The following is a 24,293-nucleotide window of genomic DNA, read 5'->3' on the forward strand; positions in this document are numbered from 1 at the left end:
TTTATCCACAGAAAATATTTTAATTTTATTCTGAATGGTATTGGGATATGCTGCCAGTCTGGAACCACTTTAATTTGATTCCTCAGACTGGGGAGTTCAGATGTAGGGGTCATGTAAACTCCATAACCCAGAAAGATGAAACAACAGGCCTATCATTACAAACTTTAAGGAGACTTTTTTTACCCCCTACAGAGAGAAGGAACAGATTCTAAGAGGCATCTTCATTGGTTCCTTTTGTAGACAGGCAGTTTTGTTTTGTTTTCTTTTAAACCCCTATTTATGCCTTTACTGAAATTGTAACACTTAAAACTGTCTTCACATTATTCATGAATCTGCAGTTGAGAGTCTGGTTTTGAGCCAGTATAAACCCCAGCCTCTCATTTCTCTTCAGGTCCATTTGTCTAAATATTCTTGATCCCAGGTACCCGCTTGAAATTTAGAGTTAGAGGAATTGAAATTTACACTGACTCTAAAAGTTTGCTTTTCAACAATTTTTTTTAAAGTTTTACCTTTATTTTAAAGTTGCATATCTCTTGAATGTTCTTGTATTTTCTCTTGAACTCTACAATGAACTAGCATGTATTTTGTTATGGTTTTCCCACATTTGAGTGTTTTCTGTCAATGGAGGGCCTATCTGAATTCCTAATCCTCCACATTGCAGGTGGGAGTGCTGCAAATTCTTTTAAAACTTGTACAGCTCTTTTATAATTCAAATATAATTATTGATCATTTGTGTTTCAAAAATGAAAATTTATCATAAATTACATGAATGTCATGAACTATCATGGACTCAAAATCAATTTATAATAGCAATGAATCATAGGAGGACAAGTTCAAACTTTAGAAATATAAAATGGCAAATTTTAAAATGGCATTTAGATTCTAAAGCTGGGATTTTAAATGTTACTGAAAGTTATTTCTTAGATATAAAACCTCTGACAAGATAATTTTGAAACCAGATGCACAAAACATATCAATTTCATAGACTGCAAAATTGCAGATAAAATTTTTTGTCATAACAATTTACTTGATGTTTCCAATTTGAAAAGATAAAACAAAGAAGTATTGAGAAATATACAGTATGTGTCACTCTGTAGATTTTTCTCAAAATGCAAGGTAAATCAGGACCTAAAGAATAAGTACCTCATCTGCTTGCCCTGGGTGCCTCCATGAAAATGAAAACAAATAAATGCAAAATGAGGAGAAAGTTTGCCATAAAAACAAAAGGGAACAGGTATGCTTTGATAGCAACTTTGTGTTACTAGCAACCATACTAGTCTTAGGTGTAGATTGACAACCAAATTCATAGAACTCAGTACCGCCAGCACAAAACTTACCAAGTTTTAAGAAAAGACCCAGGACAGGAAATACACAGCATGCACACAGAGGAGAGGTCTCATGAGTTCCCCGCTCAGTCATTTGTAACTCAGGACATGCATTCAAGAGAAGAGGCTGAGTTAGCATGGTCAATCTGATATCCCTTTGTTACAGGTGGCAAATCTCTGCAGGTCTCCCACAACCTCAATTCTTGCTTGCCTCCCCAGAAGAAAGAATTCAACTGAGGGGCATAGGGCAGAGTGACACAGTGAGGCAAGTTTTAAGCAGGAGTGAAAGTGTATTAAAAAGTTTAAGTTCCTTGTAGATTCTGGATATTAGACTTTTATCAGATGGGTAGATTACAAAAATTTTCTCCCATTCTGTAGGTTTCCTGTTGACTCTGATGATAATTTCTTTTGCTGTGCAGAAGTTCTTTAGTTTAATTAGATCCCATTTGTCAATTTTGACTTCTGTTGCAATTGCTTTTGGCATTTTTTGTCATGAAGTCTTTGCCAATGCCTATGTCCTGAATGGTATTGCCTAGGTTTTCTTCTAGGGTTTTTATGGTTTGGGGTTATACATTTTAAGTCTTTAATCAATCTTGAGTTAATCTTTGTATGAGGTGTAAGGAAGGGTTCTAGTTTCAGTTTTCTGCATATGGTTAGCCAGTTTTCTCAGCACTACTTATTGAATAGGAGATCATTCCCCCATTGTTTGTTTTTGTCATGTTTGTTGAAGATCAGATGGTTGCAGATATGTGGTGTTATTTCTGAGCTCTCTGTTCTGTTCCATTGGTCTATATGTCTGTTTTGATACCAGTACCATGTTGTTTTGGTTATTGTAGCCTTGTAGTATAGTTTGAAGTCAGGTAGCGTGATGACTCCATCTTTGTTCTTTTTTGCTTAGGCTTGTGTTGGCTACATGGGTCTGCTTTGATTCCATAAGAAATTTAAAGTAGTTTTTTCTAATTCTGTGAAGAATGTCAGTGGTGGTTTTGTGGGAGTAGCACTGACTCTATAAATTACTTTGGGCAGTATGGACATGTTCATAATATTGATTCTTCCTATCCATGAGGATGGGATGTTTTTCCATTTGTTTGTGTCTTCTTATTTCCTTGAGCAGCGGTTTGTAGTTCTCCCTGCAAAGGTCCTTCACATCCCTTGTTAGTTGTATGTTAGGTATTTTATTCTCTTTGTAGTGATTGTGAATGGGAATTTGTTCATGAGTCGCCTCTCTGCTTGTCTATTCTTGGTATATAGGAATGCTTGTGATTTTTGCACATTGCTTTTGTATTCTGAGACTTTGCTGAAGTTGCTTATCAGTTTAAGGAGTTTTGGGGCTGAGATGATGGGGTTTTCTAAATATAAAATCATGTCATCTGCAAACAGAGAATTTGAGTTCCTCTCTTCCTATTTGAATACTTTTTATTTCTTCCTCTTGCCTGATTGCACTGTCCAGAAATTCCAATACTTAGGGCAGGAATGAAAGGAACTAAAGTACACCTAGAAGAGGGCCAAGCAGGTGAATTGATAGATCAAGTGTGCAATTTGACCTTGTGGGGTTTTATACGTTGGCATATTTCTGGGGTCTTGCATTATTTCTCCCCTGATTCTTTCCTTGGGGTGGGCTGTCTGCATGCACAATGGGCTTTTAGCACTTAGGAGGGGCCATATGTGCAGTATGTTTACTGGATTTACATGCATGCTCACTTGAGGCATTTTTCCCTTTCCAGTCCAGTGTTCCTAGACAAAGATCATATACCAGTTAAATGCTGCCATTTGGCCTGTTAGTGGCATACATGAGCCCCTTAGTCCAACTCCTGAGATCTTATCAGGAAGCTGCTGATCACCAGCTACAGGTGTTTCTGTCTATTGAGAGACTGCCTTTCCCTGGTTTTGTCTGGGACCAATTATTATTTTAGAGGGACAGCTGAACAACTGTCTGGCCATCACCTGATGGTCACCTGATATTGCTGGTTTGCAGGGCAGGGGGTGGGAGTCTCGCCTGCCCTGCTTGTATCTGACCAGCTACGTACTATAATGCCTTCACCTTTTACAGTTAGACAATCGGACCCATTGTATATGCTGTTTCATCTGTATAGGTTACTCATTATTCCATAACTAATTTAAACTGTGAAATGAGAGAGATTGGCCAGGCATGTCATCCTGGGGAAAATTCTCATTCACTGTCTCATCTAGCATAGATAAACTCCTAACAGTTCTTGAATGAATGTGCTAAAGGGGAAATAAAGCAAATGGTAAATCATCAGGTTTCCCTAATGCTACATGTTAGCCCTTTTCTTTCACATGAATATGAAAATAAAAGATTACATCCTAGGTAGAATGCTGAAAGATACTAGAAACCTCTTCCTCCCACTTCATCCTAAGTAGTAGAGTGTGATGTGTGGGACCAAGTGAAGAAAAATAGAGAGGATCCTGGAATGTCGGTAACATAGAAAAAATAGTTTGGATGTAAGAATAGGACTCATACAAATGAGAAGCACCCCAACAGACATCCCTTTTATAAGTGAAGAATAACAGTGTTCAAAAGTAATGTGAGGCAGCTCCTGGGTTCAAACAATAAGAAATCTCAGCTTATATTGAGAAACCTAGGAGGAATCTTCCTGACATGGTAGAATTTCTCCCAAACGTTACTGGCAATGATACACATTTTTTGAGCAAAATGGTTTGTACTGATGAATGATCTCAGAAAAGAGAAACGTGAAAATTACTGTGAAAAATCAATTTGTTGTTCTTTTTTTGCCTGTTCAACAGGAAGATAATTTTCCTAGGATTGGATAAATAGAATTAGTTGATTATTATTGAAAATGTTTTCATAATGATATTGACAACACTGAATATCTAGTCGAAGCAGTAGCATGTGAAGAAATTGAGAGACATGAAGAGGACTGTGTATTTTTTAATAAATTTATCTGAAAAGTACATTAATTAACTTTACAGTGATTGGAGATAGGAGTCAGATCATAATTAGCTACCAAAGAGCATGAAATGCCAGAATCAATATTACAGTAAAGATTAAAACTTCATAACATTTTCATACATAATGCCATGTATATACAGTAATTTCTTAGCTAACTCAGTAGGGAAATATTCTAGTTTGGCTAAGTGAATCTTCTTTTTACATATTAATTCAACATTTCAAAGATCAGGCTAATTCTTCATTGAAAAATGTGAATTCAGCTTTGACTCCGTTTTTACCTATAAGCAACTATGAATCAAACTTTATCCATCTAGGATTTTCAGTTTGGGATAAAATGGAATAAACTATAAAACCTGGACAGAATGCATAGATTATGTCTTTGAGGACTCTAAAAAGTAAATAGTGACAGATAGATTGGAAAAGACCAGAATTCCAAAACCACTAAATTGGTGGTGACTTTCCTTTTTTAAGAGTTTCTCCAGCCTGGACTCAAGTTAGCCTGAAAGATGGAAGCGGGTATCAGCATGGACATAAGGAACACCAAAAGCCCTGTCATCTAGGCTTGAGAATTGAGAAAATGGTTTGTTGGTAGCTGCGGGGGTCTGTCCTGCAGACCCTGATCCAACAACAGATGAATAACGTACAGTGACACAGATATTGTGCTTGTCAGTCTGGCCGAGAATCCAGACCTCTTACAGACTCCCGGGACAGTGCTGTAATGAGTTGCAACTGTGGCCGACTGACTCACTGGCCCTCCTGACATTTATTCAGCACATATTTAATGACAAAAGTCTCAAGTAAACACCAGTAGAAGGTAATTACCATTGCAGACCCCCAGGAGTAGAGAGCAATCATGCACCCGAAGATGGTCAAAGGTTAGTCTTAGGACCACAAGAGTAAACAAGCTATTTAGATAGACTCCTCTACACTCCTATGTTAATTAACCTTGTTATAGCTCAAAGAGGATTAGGCTGCCTTCATCAGCCATAACTGTATCCTGAGGATTTTGCAAAAACCTTCTGGCCTTCCAAGAATGTTTATTTTATAATTTTTCCCACCATCCTGACTGAACCCCTGTAGGTAGCAGTAGCAGCAGCAGCAGTGCGGGCTTGCAGCTACCCAGTGGAAGAGGCACCATCCTCTCTGATTTAAGTAGCTGTGGCCTCAAGAGGATGAGGCAAACTCACATTGTTTTTACTTTATTTTTGTTCACTCACCACCTGTCTTAGATACGGGTATAGCTTAGAGAGAGAGCACAAGAGTGAGATAAATAAATCCCCAGCTTTCTGGATAAAAGACCAAAAAAGGGAGCACCAGAGAACTGGAAACTTCAGGGGAGATTACAGAGAGGGAAAGCTAGTCAAATCTAGTGGCTTGACCCCTACCCAGTTGACTATGCTTGACCCTTACCCAGTTGACTCTATAAAACAAAAATGGATATATTTTTCATAAGATAATAACAAGACCCAGATTTTCAAAACATAATACTCAAAATGTCTAGGATAAAATGAAAGCTTACCTCACATATGGCTCACAAGGAAAGTATCAATGCACATATGAAAATAAAATAAAATGAATGCCTCTATTGAAGTGACACAGTAATTAGACAAACAGTTTAACAAGCTATTATAAAATATTCCAACAAATAAAGGTGAAAATGTGTTGCAGGAATGAAATGATAAAAGATCTCAGCAAATAGGTATAATAGAAGATACAAATGGAAAATGTAGCACTGGAAAAAATTACTGGATAGGTACAGTCACAGGATGGAAATGACAGAAAAGTGTCAATATACTTGAAAACAGATCAATAAGAATTATGCAAGCTTAACAATAGAACCAAAATTGAAAAATGGACAATTGTTAATTTGTCTTTGGAATAGTTCCTATAGTTTATGATTGGCACTACTGGTGTCCCAAAAAGACAGCATAGACCAGAAAAAAAAAAAAAAAAAAAACATTTAAGACATAAAGGCTGAAAATTTCCCATATCCAGTGAAATATATAAACCTACAGATTCAAGACACTCATCAAACCCTAAATCAGGTAAACCCATAGAAGTATGGGCCGAGACACACCATAAGCCAATAAAAGAAAAAGAGGAAAGAATCTTAAGACCATCCAGAGAAAACTGTTTAAATGTTTTAAAACTATCAAGCGAACATGGAGACATTCTGTTAAATGTCTGTCTGCAGATTTCTCATCAGAAATTGTGGAGATCCAGAAAACAGGGAAAATATGTTTAAAGTGCTGAGATAGCTGTCCTCCCCAGAATTCTAAATCATGTAAAAATAATGTCCAGAAATAAACATAAGATAATAGTGCTCTCAAATAAAGGAAAACTAACAGAATCTGTTGCTGTCAGAACTGCTCTGAAAGAATTGCTAAAGGAAATTCTTCATAGAAAGAAAAAGATGAAAGAAACCTGCAACATCACAAATGAAAGAAGAGCAACAAAAGTGGCAACTATTGGGGTAAACAGACGATTGTTCTCACAATTCTTTAAAATGTTTGGTAACTGTATAGTAATTAGATTTCTATGTTCTGGTTAAAATGCTAAAATATCAATTCTGAATAGACTGAGAAAAGTTAAGTATTTGGATAATCCTAAAGTCACTGGACACACACACGTCTGCAAATTATACAGTGAGATACAGCCAAATGTGCAGTAGGTGTATTTAAATAGAATAAAAATGTTGGAATTATGCAAGGAAAATGAGAAAAGATGAATAAAGATTGAGAAACGGAGGGAATAATCGGAAAACAAATAATAAAATGGTAGACCTAAATCTGACCACATCAATAAATACACTAAATGCAAACTGACTAAACACACATATTAAAATACAAAGATTGTCAGAATGGATTAAAAAAACATGAAATGGGTATATGCTGTCTAGAAAAAATTCACTTCGTATATACATAGTGATGTAGATAAGCTAGATATCAAGGATCGAGAAAATAATATATGCACACACGAACAAAAAGAAAGCTGGAGTGGCTGTGTTAATTAGGCAAAGGGGGCTTAAGGAACATGACCAGAGATGAAGAGGGACATTACATTTAAAGCACAAAACAATCCCAATGTGTATGAACCTAACAGCAGAATTTTAGAAAACATAAGCATGATCAGAACTGAAAACACAGACACATTCCCAAGTACAGTTAGAGATTTCAACATTCTTTTCGCAGTAACTGATACAATCTATAGACAGAAAATAGACGAGAATGTTGACCTAAGCTGTGATATCAGTCAATTCTAATTGGAACACTCCACTGGACACAGCAGTGCATACATTTTTCCCATATACACAAGGAACATTCACCAAGACAGCCCATATTCTGAATTCTAAAGCAAAGTTCAACAAATATAAGGAATTAAAATAACTCATAATGTGTTCAATAATAACTAAATAACAAAGATAACAGAAACACCTCCAAATATTTGGAAGTTTAACACATTTTCTTCTTTTAAAAAATCTGTATAAATGTAAGGGGTACAAGTGCAGAAAACAAGAAACAACATTACATGGATATATTGTATAGTGATCAAGTCTTTTAGTGTAACTATCATCCGAATCATGTACATTGTACCATTAAGTAATTTCTCATTCCTTACCTCCCTCCTACTGTCTCACCTTTCCAAGTCTACCAGTCTGTTATTCCACAATAGCATACTTTTTAACAATCCATCAGTCAAAGAAAACATCGAAAGGGAAATTAGAATACATACTGAACTGAGGAAAAATGAAAATTCAGCATATCAAATTTGTGGAATGCAGCTAAAGCAGTGCTTAGCCAGAAACTTGTAGCAGTTAATGCTTACACAAAAGAAGAAAAGCTTCACATGAATAAGCTTGGACTATCTAAGCTTCCATCTAGAAAAAAAAGAGTAAACTAAATTCCACAGCAAGTAGAAGTAAGAGAATAAGATAGTGAAAAGTAGAAATACCCTCCCTAAAAAAAAAAAAAAAAAATAGCAAAGAAAATATATTAAAACAATAGCTGTAAACTTCTGGAAAGACTAACAAAGAATTATCTTTATCGATATCAAATTATCAATATAAATATTATGGACTATCACTACAGACTTCATAAACAATTAATAAGTCTATATCACAAAAAAATCCTACACAGCAAAGTTGGTCAAATTGCATGAAATACATTAATTCCTCAAACCCAGAAATCACCAGCAGACACCCAAGATAACTTAGATAACCGTCATGTTCATATAACTATTTAATTTGTGGTTAACCTTTTTCGGAAAATAAAATCCTCTTGATCAAGATTGTTTCTGATAAATTCTAGGGAACATTTAAAGAAGAATTATTTTGTTTCTTTGTTTACTTTGTTCTTATTTTACTTTCATGCATACCAATTGGAAAGGAAGAAATTAAACTGTGTTTATTCACATGAGACATATTCTATATAGAAAATAGAAAGGTTTTCCAAAGAACTTCTGTAACTAATAATACACCGTAGCAAGATTATAGGATACAAATTCACCAAACAAAATGAACTACATTTCTCTATAGAAGCAATTGAAATGTTGAAAACCACATAATCACTCCAAAATAAAATATCTAGTTGTAAACCTAACATAACAAATACAGAAACAGAATGTTGACAGGCATAAAACACTGGTGGAAGAAATCAAAGGAAGCCTAAACAAATGGAGAGTTATAACATATTCATAGGTTTGTCTCAATATAGTAATAATGTTAATTCAACCCAAAATGATCTGTAGATTTAATGAAAATTCAATCAAAATCTCAACAAGATTTCTTTGCCAATATATAAAACTTGATTCTAAAATATATGTAGGAAAGGACAAAGGTGCTAAGGTGATAAAATAAAACAATTTTGAATAAAGACAAAATGGGAGACTTTTATTTTCTAATTTCAAAAAATTGTTTAGTAATCAAAAGAATACAGTATTAGCTAAGGGCTGGATACAGAGATCAATTTCACAGAGAAGACAGTCCAAAAGTAGACACACACAACTATGGCCAAGTTTTTGACAAAGGTACAAAGGCAGTGACAATAGAGAAAGGATAGGTTTTTCCACAAATAGCTTTGGAACACTTGGGCAACCACATGCAAAGAAAAGTGAGCATTGAATTATACTTCACAATTTATCTAAAAATTAGCTCTGAATTGATCATAGATGTACATATAGAACACAAAACTGTAGCACATTTAGAAAAAACGCACAGAAGAAAATCTTCATTCCCAGGGAGTAGAGCTGTTAGACCTTACAATTAAGCAAGTCCATGAAAGTCTCCCACATATATGTGTATATGTGTGTGTGTGTATATGCATATATGCATGCATATAAATAGGACATCAAAATCTAAAATTTTGGTTCTGTTGAAGTTACTGTTAAAAGACTTTAGAGAGTCTAAAAGTCTCCTAAAGTTACTGTTAACATGAACAGTAACTTTGAGAAGTTAAAGTTAACTGTTTGCTTTTGCTTTAACAGTAACTTTTAAAGTTAACTTTGAGAAGTTAACAGTAATTTTAAAGAGCATAGAAAGAGCAAAAATATGTTCAAGCCACATATCTGAAAAAGGGGCTGTATTCAGAATATATAAAGAAATCTCAAAATGTAGCAGTAAAAATCAAATTTAAAAAGGGCAAAAGACTTGAACAGATGTTTCACGGAAAAGACATGGAAGTCTAGTAAACATGTGAAAAGATGTTTCAAATCAAAATCACTAGGAAAAAGTAAATTAAAACCATGAGATATTGCTACATACCTATTAGAATAACTCCCACTAAAAAGAGTGGTAATAATTCCTGGTGCTGGTGAGGACACAGAGCAACTGGGAGTCTCATACGTTGCACTGGGAAGTGAAAATGATAAAGTCACTCTGTAAGAGAGTTTGGTAGTTTTATGTTAAATTTAACATTCACTTGCCATATGGCCCAGCAATCCCACTGCTTGGTGTTTACCCCAGAAAAGTGACTTAGATTTATACAAAACCTACATATGAATGTTTGTAGCAGTTCTCTTCATAATTACCAAAAACTTGAAATAAACCAAATATCTTTCAATGGTTGAATGGAAAAGCAAATTATGATACGTCCGGACCATAGAATACTACTAAGCAATTACAATGCGTGCATTATTTTGGTACACACAACATCTTACATCAAACTCAAAGGCTTTAATCTGAGTGAAAGTATCAAAAAGTTACACCCTCCATGTTTCCATGTATATGTTAATAGCTAAAAAGATAAAACTTCAGTGATGGAAGACCGATCAGTGGTTGCTAGGGTGTAGGAATGAGAAGTAGTGGGACCGTAAAGAGATAGAATGAGAGAATGGGGGAATGGAATATAGCTGTTCTGTCTTCTTTTTGGAGTTGGTGGCTACATCAGCATAGGCACAGGAGAGAATTCAAAGAACTGTATGCCACATTAAAGGTCAATTTTATTGTATGTTAATTTAAATAGGAACTTAAAAATAATCATCCACTACGTATCAGACTTTGTATTTAATAGTAGTAAAAAGCTTGGAAGATGAGCTGCATGAAAATGCAAAATAAAGGCTGTCTCTGAGGACTTTAAGAGAAGTAGAATCATTATAGGAACACACACTTTTTCAAAAACTTCATATGAATGAAAGAGTTCTAAGGAACAATATTACAGTTTTTATTTCAGAAATTAAAATTTCCAAGTAAAAGTTTGATTAGAAATAAGATTAAAGTCAGTTTAAAACTTAAAGTCAAAAATAGATTACATAAATTATTTTTAAATAATAATTGATTACAAAATTATAACTAAGAAAAGTCTGTCTCTTTCAAAGTAAATTCCAAATAAAGCATATTCCTCATATAAATTCTTGAGAGTGACCAGAATATGATTTAAACATAACAGTTAACCAAACTTATAAAATGCACTCTTATTTGGTGATTCTGGGGAAATTTCAGAGAGTGAAATTCCAGCCTCTGTTTCTTCTGTTTTGTGGTCTTTCAAATATATAATATCCCTGAAGAGAATGTAGGAAGCTCTTCTACTTTGTGTCAAGGCTCTGGGTGATTTATTTGGAATCTTTTACCTTTGATTCACAATATACTTTTAGGTTCAAGAGTATGTCTTACTTTATTACCATAGCCTATTACAGGATCGATTAAAATTTCTGGAAACAGAAATGAAAAAATGTGTTATGAAAAGAATATGATTCTAAGAATCGGGAGGCTCTTATTGGAATATTAGAATTATACATATACAGATCATTGCACTGAAGATATTTCCACTTAGTCTGTACCTCTGTCTACACCTTGATTTCTGCTACTTCCTTGGCCCCCAAGTATGTGATTCCCTAAATCTATGCATTTCTACGTCTTCATGCTTTGCACATGCAGCTTCTTCTGCCTAGAATATTCTTGCCTCATTACTCACCCTAATAATTTCTACCCTTTCTTCTAGAGGCTATTCAGGAATTACTTCCATTGGTAAATCTGTCCTAATCATTCTCTACTCTCCAAATGAAAGATCAACTACTTCCCCAACCATCCCATCCACCATTTGTCTTCAGAGTATATTGGGTTTGCCTCTAATCTTACAGCATCACAAGGATTTTTTTTTTCTCATCTGTTTACATTTTTACTTTTATCTCTTGCCAGCAATAGCAATAGAAATTCAACAAATGCTTGATGAGTAAATATATAAATGAAACAATGAATGAATGAATTTGGCTTTCTTTGGCTTCAGTCCTTTCATTATAAAACATCTATAAATGATTCTCTACAAATATTTTTTCATTCCACAGTAAGTGTAGTATTTGAAAATGTGTTATTTACAAAAGCTGGCAGAATAGATGAAATCCCTTCTCACATAAGAGTGTGCAATTGTTTTCATAACCAGTTTAGACAACACTGAATAAACTCACACCCACTCTACCTGTAACATCTCTGCTCTGATGTTAGCAGAATTTCTAAAAGCAAAGTAAAGTTATTTACAAGTTACACCACTGAGAATTGAAAATGTTATAACTGGTACATTATTTTGAAAGAAAAAAAGTTGAGGTACCTTTATTCAGAATTAAGTGGAAATAGCTTTGCTGATTCATAGGAATAAAATATATCCTGCACAAGTGAAAAACTTCAACAATCTTCATACATTTAATGGTTTACCTTATTTTAATTTTTTGCTTGAATTTGTTGTGAATTTGAAAAATTATGAAACCATTTTATGTATATTGAATGGATCTATTGCTGAAAAGAAAGTCCTTTGTTGTTGTTGAGCTGTAGTCTCACTCTGTCACCAGGCTGGAGAGCAGTGGCACGATCTCAGTTCACTGCAATCTCTGCCTCCCAGGTTCAAGCGATTCCCCTGCCTCAGCCTCCTCAGTAGCTGGGACTACAGGTGTGCATCACCGTGCTGGGCTATTTTTTTGTATTTTAGTAGAGACGGGGTTTCACCATGTTGGTCAGGATGGTCTCAATCTCTTGACTTTGTGATCCTCCCGCCTCGGCCTCCCAAAGTGCTGGGATTACAGGCATGAGCCACTGTGCCTGGCCTGCTTATAAGATTTAACACAATAAATGAGCATTCATTTTTTAATCACCCAAAAATATATAGAATATCATATTAGGTAAGTAGATACAAAAATTTTAAAGTCCTGATCTGTGCCTTCAATTTGGGTATAATAATAATGATTATGGACAGGCATACACAGAACTGCTAATACAAGAAAAACCAAAGCGAATTATGCACTGTGTATTGTTTTAAGAGTTTCACAGATTTTGTACAATCTGATATTCTCAATAATAGTGAAGTGGGTAACATTCTTTCACATTTGAGGAAACACGAGTATGGAGACATTAAGTAACTTGCCCAAGGACACACTGTAAATAGAGAAGCTGCTACTGGCTGTATGAATCTAGAGTTCAAGTTCTTAAGATCTATGCTTTATAGATGATTAATTCTGTCTTGAAGTTTTATAACTTTACAGGTAATTAGCATATTAGCTGGAGCCCTACTCAAACGACATTCTCTTTACAGGCAATAAATTAGTCAAGTCATAGAGATTAAACAACAATTTAATAAAAATATTGATGTGATTGGAAATCATGAAGAATTTGTATTTTAGGTCGTGCTAAAACTGGAAAAGTAATTGAAGTCAGAAGATGGCTTTGAAAGATAAGATTTTAAGCACTCAATTTATTCATTCATTTCTGCATTTCTCTATGCAGGACTGGGAGCCTACTCTGTGCAAATCTGTTGCAAGTACTGAGGGTAGAGTAGTGAACAAGATAGAGAAAAATCCTGTGCTTGTGAAGGTAACATTCTAAAAAGAATGATAGACCATAAATATATATGTAATATATGCCGGATAGTAACAAGCACTCAAAGGAAAAAGAAAGTGGCTAAGTAATAGAATAGTTTGATGTGAAGAATTCCACGGTACAGGCTCTATCATGATTTCTCCCTACCTCAAATATTATATCCCAGCAACATCAATCTGCTAATCATTTCCTTGTATACATCCTGGTATTTTTAACCCTCCTCCCCCTATCTTTTGTGTCTGCTCTAATGGGAATTCCTTTTTCCCCATTGCTTCTAATTACCTCTGACCCTTTAAGCATCAAAGAAATCTTTCCTTAGGTAAAATATTATATTTCCCCAAAAGATTCTCTCTGCTTAATTCCCTCTGATATTGTCTCATTATCTTAGGCTTAGCATCACCTCTCGACACACCTCTTGCCTTGATAGAATGTCTCCTCTTACATTTTCTTATCTTTTACTTATTTTTTCATTACTTTGTTCCTTCAGTGACCACCATAGTGCCTCATGCAGATGAGACATTCTACAAATGTTTTGGGAATGGAAAACAAGTAAAGATATGATCGAGGTGAAAGAGAGAAATTGCATTTGGAATTCTCCCTTCAGAGATCAAAGTTAACAGTATGGTGATATGGCATCCAAGGAAGACAGAAATAACTGATTTCAAGAAGGCGAAATTTCTATAATTTACCAGCTATTTAAAAGCTAGCAAAACAAACAAGGGCATATTCACCTTCATCTGTTGGGGGAAAATTATTTTTTTTCACTGTTCACTTCAACGTGGGAGCAATGAGAGATGAGAGACATTGAGAAATGAGTGTAGAAATGAATATTTTTGCTCATTCTACTAAAAATATAATACTTAGAACCAGATTCCTGAATTACTACACTTGAAACACACAATCACATTTTACTAATTAATGTATTATATGCTGTATGCATACTCTAAATGTTGAAAGCTTAATATTCCAGATTGTATAAGAGATTTTGAGACATGTTATTGTACATACAAATAACATAAATAGGGTTACCATCCTAATCTAAGGGTTACTTAGAAAAGAAACCAATACAACTTTTGATATATAATTAACGACATTGTCTTCTGACAACATAATTTCTTATACACACTGCTTTTACTTTAAAAATTGTTTCTAGATAAACATTTTTTCCTCTTTTGCTTTTTTTTTGGAAAAATAAAAGGCATCTTTATGTTTATCCTTATACTTAGAGATAACTCGGCTTCATCTTGGCGCACTTTCAAGTAAAATTCAAATAAATTAATTTGAAGGATGTCAAAATGCCCACCAGCCTAATAACTTAACAACCTCTTAAGATGCCGATGGGTTAGAATAAAAGACCTACATCGAAGGGAATGGTGGGGAACATGGCAGGAGGGAATTTTGTCTTAATATCCTTTCTTAGAAGCATGCTTTCTGTGCTGAGCTGCATACAAACAACTGGCTTCAGAGAGCTACCTTTTACTCAACTTTTAGGACAGTATTATTCATTCAATTGCAGTGTTAACTATTGCACGTACAATTGACATAAAGCCTCAGGACATTCAGTCTTCTGTTACTGAATTTATGGAATATGAGCTTTCCTGCTGGCATCAAGACACCATCTGTAGGAACTGGTGTTATGAACCCACCTCTGGGTTACTTTAAATGGAACCACATGGCTCTGGCTTGTAGATCTCAGCTGTATCTGTGGCTTATGCTGATTTTCCACCTATAGTGGGCTATGAAAATTCACTTGTCTTAATTTCAGAGTGAGACATAAGTAGGGGTGGTTAGATTGATAGCATCTCCATTACCAAATCAATGAGTCCATGGTTGTCAGCATTATTTCTAGAGTTTGCAACCTGTCTGAGCCTCGGTTCACTCCTCTAGGAAATGGAATGAAGTGAGGGAGAATAAGATCATATGATGTGTGGGCCTTTCTCAACATTAAAGTAGATCATTGCCATCATTTGAATTCAATGTTATGATTTTAATTAAAACCTTTGTTAATATCTAGATTGGTATCTTATAGAGGCATCTTACAGACAAAAGGATAAGTTCATTTCATCTGAAAGGTTAGGGTTTTCTTTGGTTTGATATGTTTAGCTTGACTTTTAAAATTCTTGAACAAACTTTATTTCTATTCTTAATGTATTTTTATCTATTTTAATTATTCTGGCTTTTTCTCAAGTAAATCTGCTATTTTTAGAATAGATTTCTATCTTTAATCTCCCATAGCTGTGTTGGCTCTCATTTTATTCTTGGTTCTTCATTTCTGCTTTCTGGGAAAATATCTCAAATTTGTCCTTCACAACATTGACTGGACTTACTCTAGGTTCCACTAGCACAAATGTGTATTTTAATTACGCTTTCTTTTTCCATTTTTGTCTTTCTCTAGAAATATTTCTTAACAGTCATGCTTGTAATTACTTTATGTTAGTTTTTCATTTGGGGATCTTCTTTGCTAATGAATTTTTGCATTTATTTCAGAGAAATCAGCTGTCATTTAGCCTACAAAAAATACCAGCTTAGTAAATGATATCTCTGTTGTTCAAGGGCATATGATTTCTGTGATCATTTTTGGATGTTGTTTCACTTTCTTTGTGCTCTCATATTTTTCCCACAAACCCCATGGTTCTTTGTATGTTTTTCCCTTTAACTTTAAGAAATGCAAATTCTCTTGTAAAGTCATTTTGCTGCCAGGGCTATAATTTTCTCCTTCTTCTGATACTTAGCTCTTTGACATTTTCCACTGAGTAAGGGAGAAACTGCACTCATCAACCTGTATGACTCCTAGACCCTTCCTGACTTCATCATCTCATGCAGCACTTTACCTGTGATCATTTTCCATCTCGCTAGGTTCTTGTTATATGGTGAAAGAGAGAGGTGGAATGCAGGCTGGAGAAGTGGGCGGCAAATGGTCTCAAAATAGAACATCCCTGTGGCGAAGTTCTGGGTGTCCCGATTTCTAGTTGCTTTGTACCTTGGGTGTCTGGGCTAGAATCAGTCAGTGGGAAAGAAGCAAAATAGCTCCTGACCTTCTCTAAGACCAGCAAGTTTATCCTGTTTTCAATAGCAAAGCATGCATCCATGAGATATTGATGATTTTTGCCAATCCAACCCATTTATCTTATAGTTAACTGAATTGTCTCCCCGATTCTGCCCTGGCAACACTTAATGATTAATCCTAGGATTTTTTTTTTAATTTTGTAGAGAGAGAGAGAGAGAGTGTGTGTGTGTGTGTGTGTGTGTGCGCGCGCGCGTGCATGCATGCGCGCGCATGGTAATGCATATTTTTTACTATTTCCAAGTCACCTTAAATACTTTAGTGACAAGTGGGGAGAAGCTACAGAAGGAACAGTTAATACCACTGCACTTAAAATGAGAATCCCTAAAGCAACAAATAAATAAGATTTTAAGGATAATATGTGTGAAAGTTTTGATACATAAAATATATCTTACAATTAAGAGAAAAAATAAAAACATTATGTATAAGAAATAGCTTTAGTATAAATGCTCCATCAAGTGTGTGAACACCGTAGGCTTTTTCAGAGAATTATCAACATAATGATCATCTGAATTACAGTAACCCAGATGTTGATCCTTTACTGTTTCAGCCGCTTCTTCATTTTCCCTACACCAATATCCAGTTAGCTCTTCGGTGTTTTCAGTGTTCATTTAGAAGAGAAGGGAAGGGTTCACATTATTCATGCTTTGGAGATTAATGATATAGTCAATCATCTGAAATTCACATGGATCATTACTGCCTTCACATTAATTTATGCTCAATTAACATGCTTAGAATCAGTTTTCTGTGGAGTTTAGCCAATTGGCTTTATAGTTTCTGGCTCTGCAAGGTTCATTTTGCTCTGATCACTAGTAATACGAGTAGCGCCAGTCCTCCTTCCTGTCATTAAAGTCTTCAGGGCTTTGGTTTTGCTCATAAATTGAATGGGGCCAGTACATGATGGGATGTTGTGACAGAGTTCCTGGATAAAAGCCACATTGCTACATCCTGGCAACTGTCCTCCATGCAGATGTGATGCTCAGCCGAGCAGCAGGGTCACAGGTGTATCTTTGTTCTGGTGTATTGGAAAGGTCACCGGCAGAACGCCGTGTTACACTCAGAGAGATGGGAAGAAGTATTGTCCGCACTTGAATACCGTTCTTCTAGGAGGAGGGAGGGAATCAGCAGGCCTTCTTTTCCTGTAGTGAAAATCAGCAGGAACATGGCTTTTTCCATATTGGACCTAGAACTAATGTTTTAGGAATCATTGACAGTGTGCTTAGGGGTCTATTAAACATAGGAGAACATGCAATCCTTTTTTGTCCAATGTTTAGGTGAAAAGTGAATTTATAATAATGAACATTGAAAGTATTATGAATTAATTCACTTGGACTGCTGTCATGGTTGTGGAACTAAATAAACTTCTGTTCCTGCATATTTCTCCACATTCTAGGTAAAAATCTAAAGCTGTTTTTCTTTTTTTTCTTTTTAATTAAGGCATATAAGACATCTTTCTTTCTTTCTCTGTCTCATTCTCTTTCTCTCCCTTTCTCTCCCTTTCCTTTCCTTTTTTTTCCTTTCCTTTCCGCTTCAGGCTAAGAGAATTTCAATAAATGGTTTTACAGGTTGAGTATCTCTTATTTGAAATGCTTGGGATAAGAAGTGTCTCAGACCTGAGGTTTTGCGGGGGGTTGGGAGTGTGTACATATGCATAAAGAGATATCTTGGGGATGGGATCCAAGTCTAAACACAATATTTATGTTTTATATACACCTATACACATAGCCTGAAGGTAATTTTATACCATAGTTTTAGTAATTTTGTTCACGAAACAATGTTTTGGCTGCATTTTGACTAGGAGTCATCACATGAAGTCAGTGTGGAATTCTCTACTTGTGGCATCATGTTGGCACTCAAAAAGTTTCAGATTTTCAGCATTTTGAACTTAAGATTTTCAGATTAAAGCTGCTCAACTTGTCTTAAAAGAAATGGCCTTTGACTATAGATCAACTAGGAATTTAGTAATTTACTCAGATAAATCAGTAAAAAAAAAAAAAGGGAGTAAGGCTAAAAAAATATAAAAACTAAACAAGAAGGGATATGATTTTTGCTGAAGGTTCTTCTTGCACCACCACCACCACCCCCCCGACACCGAGGTCACATTGATTTGTCACCCGTCAGTGTCTGCTCCAATGTAAAACACACACTATTCTAATATATTTTCTCTCAAATTAACTGTTACTGTTTTCATGTCAGGAATAACATTCCAAGCTGGAAGACTAAGAATGAAGACATATAGTATGGTGATCCCAACAGCAAAATTACTTGATGTGCTGTTCTAGAGAATGCTGACTATTTATCAGAAAGAGCCCAGGGAAAATTAGAAGTCCTTGTTTCGGGCTCTGTGTTCTAGCCCAGAAAATTTGGTACAAAGAAAACAATAGAAAGAACGACCACTTTTTCCACGCTTACTTTGGCCCAAGGCATTGTTGTATGTGCCTCTTAGGCATATGGGGTGGGTACTATGTTTTCTCCCTTTCCTAGATGTGTAACTGGAGGCACAGAAAGGCAAATATATGCTCCAGATGACAAAAGTAGTAGTGGCAAGCAGAGATTCGGGCCTCCAGTTGCCCAATCCAGAGCCTGCCCATTTGCCACAGTGCTATGTGGCCTTCAAGAGAAATGGGCCAGATGCTTTGTGAGGGGCAGAATGTCTAAGCTCAGTTCTGGACTACTTTGAATAAAACTAGGACAGAATTACCTACTGGGTCAGACAAATAATCCGTAAGACCCATTCAGCCTTCTCCAATAAAGGATCCAAGAGTTCTTTTGTGACAAAGTGTGACTCTTCTCTGTGACAGTAACCTGAAAAAGAAAGGTTCTGGTAGCCACATATTTCATGCGCCCTCATTGACTGTCATGACTCCCTCACTCATCATGACTGGCAGACTCCACAGAAATGCGGGAGACAACAGAACATACTTGTTGAAAAATTAGTGAGCAAAAATGGTGAAAGTTAGAGAAAACTGAAGAATATGGAGGATAAGTATACAATATAAGCTCAAAAGAGTAGTCAAGGTAAAACCAGTAAAGAGAATAAAAAATAGACGATATCTTTGCAGAAAAATGAGATTTTCTTTTACTTCACTAAAACTCATAACATATATTGAGTGTTTCCTCTGTGTCAGGCACCACTAGGCTTAGTACTAAGAATAAGTAAATGAACACATAATCCTTACCCCCAAAGAATTTATAACCAAATAGTTGATATACAGAAACATAACTGACTATACAAAGATGGGAGCAGCATTTTTTTGAGAATCCAAGAAAGGGAGTAAAGATACCTGAAAGACTGAAGATGGTGTGGACCTTAATGTGTTTCTTTCATCTAGTTCCAGGGATTTTTGGTTTTTATACAGGATAAAAAATGAAGCTTGACACCAGTGTGGTATGAAGTTCTGGACCCAGCTAGATGCTTGGGAAGGTGGCATTTTTGTTTGACCTATGTACATATAACTCAGAATACAGTATGGAATTTTACTAACTTGTTTTTCAAGCACTAGATATGTTTCTTTTACATGCCCTCATAATATGAACATAAATTTCTAAAGCCGATAAAAGGACTAATTTATTTAAAATGAATTGAATCAATGAACCACATCAATAAGACACAGTATAATATTTTATTAACCACCAAAAATGGAAATCCTGTTTTATGGATGACACAAGCCTTAAGACAATTATTTTTTTGTGTGTTCAATATTGAGGAAATCATAATTCATAACACTACCCTCAAAGCCAGAAGACTAAGTTGTTCTAAAACATGAAAATAAAGTAAGAAAGCAAATTTTAATTAAATAATTTAACTTGAAATATTACCAATAATTACCAACTGTTCACATTTCTTCTCATGAGTATAAAAATCAGACAAGAAGCACTTAGAGCCTGAAAGTAGCATTAGACGTTTTCTAATGTGATATTACTATTAAATCATATATTCTGTATTTTCATATAACTATTAACTTCGTGCCATGACCTAGCTGTTATCTTATAGATCCCTGAGACCCTTGCTTGGTATTTAATGGCACACATGGGTTACTAAAGCTCACCTAATAGTACCATTTTGTTAGGTACAGCTATTTTTTTTCTACTTTTAAATGTACATTATAATTTTTAAAATTATGCACTGAGTACGGTGGGAGAACATACTGAGGTCTACACAAGAAAATAATAATCCATATAGCAATAGTTAACATATTAGTAATTTGGAAATTAACATTGGCATAAAATACACATGAGTCCATATTGTTGTTTTTTATTAAATGATAAAAATATTTATACCTGTGAAGTTAAATTTTAAAAATACAAGTTTGTAGACTCACTAATGCACTTGGTATTTTATGGGGCTAAAACTTCTTCCTGCTAGAGTCAAAATGGCTAAAATGAATTCCTTTATCAGTAAATATTGTTGGAAGATGAAGAGACATTCTTTGAAAATTTGAAGAAAGAAGCATTAGGACAAGTTATTCAGTACAGAAGGTGTTCTGTAAAACTGGTAAAGAAAATAGATGTTTCTAACACATCTCAACTTAAGATATTTGCTGAATTCTGTTTTAAAATATTGAAATGTATGTACCATTTTTTTTCCTGAGCCAATAAAGGAAGCATAACAGAGAAAATACGTTTTTCAAAAAATAAATGTCTTTGGTAAAAACAATGTTTTATGGAAAACAATACAAATATAATCACTGCTGAAAATTAGACTGTGCAAGAATAAGTCTCTTCTATTACAACATTCATTGGCAAATGATTACGACAAGAATTTGGAGGCAGAAAATGCAGAAAAGTGATATAGGATGTTATTGATGCAGTTAACATAATTAAAACAAGACTTCCTTGATAACTGTAAAAGAAATTTACTAATAGTTTGTAATAATGCTCAGAATTTTTATGAGAATCTGTTGTACTCAGATATTCACTATTGACCTTCTGGAACTCATGTATTGCTAAACTCAAAGATGAGTAACACCTTTTTAAAAAACAACAACAGCGACAACAAACAAGTGTTCCAAATGTGCTGACATTTTCTGGGCTGACAGTAGTTTCTCAGTCATATGCTATTTAGCTTAACATTTTAGAACATGGATACTTCATCTATCCTTTTATAGCAAAAATGCTCTTTGATTAATATTTGACAGAGACCTCCTTTTTGTATGTAACTTGTACAAAGTAATGATAATTTTAAATGAATATTTAGAAACATTTCCATCAAATATTTGAGTATTTGACTTTGTAACTAAATACACAGTTTTTCCAATCTCCATTTTTCAAATATATGGAAGCAAACTTTTAATAATTATTTTAGAAGCAAAATTTCTGGGTCTTCCAAATAAGTGTTTTAGTGAATTTTAAATCAATCTGTTTAACCTAACAAATGTAAGACATTTAAATTAGTTTTTAAAAAAGACATCAAAGGACATGGAAATCAACCAACCACATTTTAACAAAAGCTTTTGTATCGTAGCATCAATACTTACTCATTATAGTCAACAAATTAATTATTTCATTTGAATTAATATTTTACAAGGCAGCTGTGTCAATTACATCACATTAGTCATTTTCCATGCATATAAAAGTAATGTTTAGATTATACTATAGTCAATTAAGTGTGCAATACCATTATGTCTAATAAAATGTGTATGTATCTTAATTTTAAAAGTAATTTATTGTTAAAAATTGCTAACAATCATCTCAGCTTTCAGCGAGTTGTAATCTTCTTGATGGTGGAGGGTCTTGCCTCAATGTTGATAGCTGCCTACTGATCAGAGTGGTGGTTGATCAGAGTGGGGTTGCTGTAACAATTTATTAAAAGGAGACAATGATAAAGTTTGCCACATCAATTGATGCTTCTTTTCATGAAAGATTTCTCTGTAGCATGCAATGCTGTTTGCTAGCATTTTTCCCATGGTGGAATTTCTTTCAAAATTTTGAATCCTTTCAAACCACATCTCTGCTAAGTTTATGGAATATTCTAAATCATTTGTTGTCATTTCAGCAATGTTCACAGCCTCTTCACCAGGACTGATTTCATCTCAAGAAACCACTTCCTTTGTTCATCTCTAGATTACTTATAATACCTAACACAATGTAAATGCTATGTAAACAGTTGTTACCCTGCATTATATAGGGAGTAATGGTCAGGAAAAAATGTCTATGTTCAGTACAGACATAATATTTTTCCAACTATTTTCAGTATATGGTTGGTTGAATCCACGGATGCTTAACCCATGGATACAAAAGGCCAACTGCTATTTATGCCATCATATTTCTATGTATAATCAAAAGAATGGGAAGTTTGTTATTTATATTTCTAAAGTCACATTAAACTTCTATCTGTTCTCCTAGACCTGTGGTGAGGCCAACTCCTAAAGTCCTTTCATTGAGAGCATATCAGAAAAGCAAGACAGAAAGTGGTATATTGATTATTGTAGTTTGATTATCCATTCACTTGGAGCTACAAATAGTTATTGCTTATATTTGTTTTAGGCTCCTCAGAAACAGCTTTTAGGTAGACATTATTAATAGTCACATCATTTTTAAATATGAAGGTTTGCAAGCCAAATACAAGGTCCAGAAGTAAATTTAGGCAAGAATGAATTCAACACAAGATACGGAGATGTATAGGGATGAAAAACATTGAAAACCTTTTAAAGCCCCTCTTTATTTCAGTTAATGACCAATGCTTGGGTTTCTAAGTGTATTGAAAAATAAAGAAAGGTTGAGTGGGGCTTATGAACTAAGAAAAACAAGTTCATGCATTCAGTTTTGTGCCATCTTAAATGCAAATGATTATGAAAGCAGCTATGACTGAAAGGCCATACCATTACATGACATATTGCTGTGATTGATTCTGCACAGTCTCAGTAGCCCTCTCATTGATTTTCCTCAATCATCTCACAGTGGATGATTTCTGTTTGGTCTACTACTCACTAATTATTTATGAAATTCTGCTTTTATTGCTACCATTTGTTTAATGGAATCTACACAGTGGAGAGATTTTGCTCTGTTTATCATAGTACTCTGAATTGTAAATAATGGATTCAGAGAAGAAAAATGTCCCATGTTTTCAAGTGAGCATATGAACTGCCTCATTTGAAGATACCATTTAATACAGTGAAAACTGGGAGAATCAGAATGAATCAGAAGTAGATAGATTCAAGTGTGTGTGTGTATGTGTGTGTGTGTTAGAAACAATAATCACATAAGCTTAGAAGATACTGTGGATGACAGTAAGAAGTGTATGAGAAGAAGAAACTGTAGCATAAATATAAGGCAAAAAGTTAAATGTTTCTAATATGTCTACCTGGTTGAAATCATAAGGCAGATTCCACCTAGTATACTTAATTATATTTCTAAAGGGACTACTGCAAAAGATAAGGGCAGTTTCTGTCAGAGCAGACAGTCGTTTGATGCAGTCTTTTCTCTTCTTCCAAAATAACTACCAAAGGAAAAGTGGAGGGAGTTTACTTCTGGCACTAGCTGATGGTGATCTTACCCATGAGAGCTAATCCTGCTGGAAATTTGCTCTGATCCCAATATTGACAGCTGTATACTCCTCTGTATTAAAACTCTTCCTTATCAACCCCTTTCTTAGTCACAATCTTTACTGTTCTTTCCAGTGTTAAGCATTGAATGTCTCTTTACCACCTTGATGCTCTCAGTTATCATCTCAATTTC

At 34.8% G+C, this 24,293-nt stretch overlaps 1 protein-coding gene across 1 annotated transcript in view; it reads left to right on the forward strand.

Moving 5' to 3' along the window:
* Positions 1–24,293, forward strand: part of GPC5 (glypican 5) — a 1,453,194-nt gene that overhangs the window by 1,102,145 nt on the left and 326,756 nt on the right. The gene's annotated exons all lie outside the window — the stretch shown is intronic.

This window comes from Macaca fascicularis, chromosome 17, assembly GCF_037993035.2.
Source record: "Macaca fascicularis isolate 582-1 chromosome 17, T2T-MFA8v1.1".
Classification (NCBI taxonomy): Eukaryota; Metazoa; Chordata; class Mammalia; order Primates; family Cercopithecidae; genus Macaca; species Macaca fascicularis.